Source organism: Pecten maximus, chromosome 14 (genome assembly GCF_902652985.1).
Source record: "Pecten maximus chromosome 14, xPecMax1.1, whole genome shotgun sequence".
Classification (NCBI taxonomy): domain Eukaryota; kingdom Metazoa; phylum Mollusca; class Bivalvia; order Pectinida; family Pectinidae; genus Pecten; species Pecten maximus.
In genome coordinates this window covers 23,697,817-23,702,659 of record NC_047028.1, presented here as the reverse complement: position 1 = coordinate 23,702,659, position 4,843 = coordinate 23,697,817, and the positions used below count along the sequence as shown (strand labels likewise).

Sequence of the window (4,843 nt, the reverse complement as noted above, 5' to 3'; positions counted from 1 at the left end):
TTTTTATTATTATTTAATTCACCAATTGCAAAAGTGTTGGCGTGAATATATGTGACATGACATATAATGACGTCATGAAATGCTAATGAATCGAATGAAAGAAATCACGTTGCAGGTGTGTAAGCATCATCTGCTGTATTGCCGACACGGGTTGTTTGATCTAACAAAATAAAGCCTGTATCGGTGGCGAGTATTATTCATACATTGTGCTAACGTGGCTATAGCAGAAGGACCAAGAGGGCAAAGACTCAACTCAAAACCTTTGTTCCAACGTAGTCTTGTATCAATCACTCATGTCTTGTAATTATTAGTTTAAATCATAGGGTTTGCATTGAACATACCTAGTCTTCCTCTCTACAAATTCACCAACCGGATTCTTCAAGTGACTACAAAACATTGTGGGTCACAGCCATATACTGGTGAAGCAGGTATCTTACATATTTAGAGATAAACATATTAACATTAAGGAAAACAACATCCTCACACTACCGTTCGGCTTTGTTGTAAGCTGTCGATGCTGTGAAGGCATGAAATCTCGTATATATCAATTGTTGTTCATTCCTACGAGTGACCAATTCCCAGACAGCTGTAGAAGCAATAACAATTAACATTTTTGGAAATAAATGATCTGATAAAGCAGCTAGCACGCCTCTGTTCTATTAGATATTCGATAATGTAATACTAATGACACGAATTATTTCGAAAACATAATCATATTTTTGTTGTAAATATAGACACTTTTTAAAACAGCTGTAGATGCTTTACGAATACCAAATTTGGACTTAATTGTCCTCATCAAAGCAAGTAGCATGCAGATAGGATCTGTTAGATGTACGATTGTGCAATATCAATAATGCTATCGCCATATTTGTGTTGTGATCAAAGATAAATAATCGTATGTTAAATCAAACTGAATTTTAACGGTCGTGATCTATGGTTTTACTGCCGTACCAGATGTGAAAATTAGCTTATATAATAATAGGAATGACAAGTTCATCTCATCTACTACTGATTCCTGTGCGGACATTTCTGGAATAATTATACTGGGTGAGTAGTTTTGATTCATTATCTTAATGACATCACCAATTTTTGGTAAAACTTTATTCATTTATCCAAACACTGTAGGAATTTAATAATAACGTATACATTATGTTTCAATTACATACGTGAACATGATAATATATCGAACACTGATTCTCGGTCAAGTATACATTACTATTTGGCAGCTAGTTCCTTCTATCTCATGTGGCTTTTATTTCTCCTATTCGTCAAGGTAACACATATTACAATTAACAGTCGTATTTATGTAAGCAAATAATAAATACCAAAATAAGTATAGGAGCAGTACTCATGTTCAAAACCGATACCAAGACATTTTTATGTTGTATATGTACTTTTTTCAGGAAAAATGGCATTGATTGCTATGATTTTACCATTCCTCTTGTGTGTAGCATTATTGTCGGAAGGATATTTGACAGAGGTTTCAGGACCTGCTGATCAACCACAAGTCAGTAAGGGAGGATTTGATGTTGAACCTCGAAGGATAGTAGATAACAAACCGCTCGATGCCAAAATCACCAGGAGAAGAGCTGCTGAAGAATTAAATGTACCTCCTTCAATAGCCGGGAAATGATGACTTGTAACAAAAGGAATAAATTATCTCAAAACTGAAAACGTTGTTTTGCTGTATATATATAAGCATATCTAATTTGATCATTTGATTGTTATGTTATTGCTTGAGCACACTAATTACAAAACGTTCGTATGGGTAATATAGCATATACTGACATCATCAAAGGCTAATGAATTGACTTCACATACTGACAGATAAAGTGCTGAGGAAAACAAATTCGTAATGATGGTTCATTTCATATTGAGTTTTCAAATGTTGTCGCAAGTTTTTGATTGATGCAAACTGTCGGAATGAGAGATGAATTGAGTAAAACAACTCCTTTGCCAACTGCTGTATATTTCTGTTTGTTGTAACAGGCTAATTTAGGAAATCTAAGGATATTATTAAAAGATTCAAATCATAGGTATTAATGATTGATGGTAGAATCCTCATTAAATAATACTAAATAAAATCAAAAGAAAATAGACGTCTAAACAGATTTGTAATGTGAGTTCCAAACAAGGAGAAAATGATTGAAAGAAATTCAGGAAGAATAAGAATTGATGTTCTAGGAGTATAGGCATATTCTGTTGATTGATCTAGCCAATTAAAGCATATATATTTGGATATCAGGCGTTTACAGTAGGGTCAAACGAAGGCCTTAATTAAGACTTAAACTGATAGCCCTTGTTCCATCAAGATACTGCAGTATAGCCCTAGCAATAAAAACTATATAATCCAGTTATTCAATATTAAGGTCCTATATATTTTGCGTTATTTTATTGAAAAAATGAATTTTAGTGTCAGTTTTTTTCGTTGATGTACAATTTTTATCAATCGCTCCCTTGTAGCAAATACGTTACCAAGTTTTTTAAGAAGGTTGATATAATAGTAGGTGTCACAGGCTCATCACAGCTACTACCGATAGAATCATGCTTCACATTTTCTGTAACACACTTCTGGGGCCGCGGTGGCCGAGTGGTTAAGGTGTCCCGACACTTTAACCCTAGCCCTCCGCCTCTGGGTTGCAAGTTCGAAACCTACGTTGGGCAGTTGCCAGGTACTGACCGTAGGCCGGTGGTTTTTCTCCGGGTACTCCAGCTTTCCTCCACCTCCAAAACCTGGCACGTCCTTAAATGACCCTGGCTGTTAATAGGACGTTAAACAAAAACAAGCAAACCAATTCAACACACTGAGAAAGCCGTTTTATATATTGTGTCTTATTTAGCCTTTGGAAATGGTGTGATTAGACAGCTGGAAATATACTATAACTGATACGAACAGACGTTAAAATAATTATGACTAGATTTTTGGAAACACATATAATATGCCAATCAAAGACAAATTGCCGTATGTTAAATTAAAGTAAGTTTTAATGAGACTGTCCTGTATTTTTACTGCCATGCCAGTTGTTATTAAAGGTTCATGAAATATTCCATTAAAAAAAAAAAATGCGAATGCTTTCTGCGATACACTAAGTAGTTTTACCTATTAACTAACTATCGAACTTATGAATTACTCTTCAAATTGAATTGAACATGCTAGACTATATTTATGAATCAGTCTGTTTAAATAGATTTGAATGGAAGACAACTTTAGCTTTTGAATAGATTGAAAAACTCTATGAAATGCTGGATCATTTAAATGTTTTCTGAAAACATGATATACAGTATTTAAGATGTGAGTTAATTCGTTCTAATAATGATTTATTTTTCCTAGTGCTATTGACCTGTCTTCAATCGGGATATCATAGCGTGTTCTACCCTATAGCAACGGTGTATTTTTTACAGTATCCTTAAATTTATACTGGAATACATTCAGGAATGTAATTTATAACAGAGATTTACTTTATTATCAATATCTTCTTACTCATGGTGGTGTATCCGTCTTCATTGAGCGGAACTACATATTACCTACACCAATAGGAAAAGCATTCTGATCTACAATGTATATAATTTCTCAATAAGCATTGGTTCTCAGGAACCGTTTATAGCTTTTAAGTATGGTTTACATTGCTCCATTTTCATTAAGATATACATGTGCTAGAAATAAACAATAACAAATTATAGAGATCTAGATGGCCAGAATACGTATGGAAATAATATTGTGTTCATATTATTTTTTTTAAATGCATTGATTGCTGTCGTTTTGCCTTTCATCGTGTGTGTATCGCTAATGTCAGAGGAATATTTGGCAGAGGCTTCATGACTTGTTAATCAACTCCACACCATGGTGAGAAAACTGAAATGATGGAGCGTATCGAAAGCAACCGTGAAAGGGTAATTCGGAGAAGCATTAGGGCTGCTGAACAAATGGTCAGACATCCTTGTTGAAAATAACTATCAAGGCTTAGAATACATCGCCTGCGGCATTGATGACCAGCAGCTGAAAACGAAAGTACAACAAAATGAAACGTTTTCGTGTTTTTTTTTTGTTTTTTTTTGCTTGTCACGTGACAAATGAACAAGAAATCAAAAAAGTCTATTCCTAGTTCCATTAGCTGTTTGATAAGATTGATGATTTCCATTTTGCTTATATCTAAAACAATCAATGAAACGATGGCAATATAACAACAAAATACCAGGGAATAAGACCACGTATAAGGTAAGGGTAAGGGGAACCCCTATATCAATATCTAAAATATTATCTAACGTCATCTAATATTATCTAAAAGTCCTGAAATAAACTGAATCCTATAGTTTCGCTGAAACACCAATTGTTTCATTTTAAACGGAAATAAAATTTAATTTCCTTTCAATTAAAATTACTTTTCATGTGATGATGGTTGTGGTATAAACAGAACGTTAAGAACTTTTGCTTCATAAGAAAAAAATTAAAAAAAAGTGTCAATTTCATCCTGCTGATAAGACATACAACGGAAAATTAACGGCATGGTAAATTTAAAAGCCTAAATTTACAAAGATTTGTTTAAGTTTTCCCGTAGTACCCGCTGATTGTTTCCCAAGTCTGCACGTTCTTTTAATATTGCTAATTTTTTGCTTAGTTTGCAAAGGATTAACAATTTTAAATGCTTTGCAGTGTCGAAATTTCAAGTTATTATTATATGTATTCGTTCAAAATCCTTAGGTACTACAAACGGACTGGAATCAATCTCCGATGACGTAGATGTTCATTTCCGTCTCGGTATTCCGTGTGCCAACTTCCACCTGTCTCCCGAACTCTCGGAATGCTTCATGTAATTGCCCGTCGTCATATCATTGTCTTCTCCTT

General features: G+C 34.1%; 1 long non-coding RNA gene across 1 annotated transcript; it reads left to right on the top strand.

Moving 5' to 3' along the window:
- The first annotated feature begins 975 nt into the window (after positions 1–975).
- Positions 976–1,674, top strand: LOC117341683. Its single transcript, XR_004535700.1, has 2 exons — positions 976–1,047; positions 1,404–1,674. It is a non-coding gene; the product is annotated as an uncharacterized LOC117341683 (long non-coding RNA).
- Positions 1,675–4,843: the final 3,169 nt, after the last annotated feature.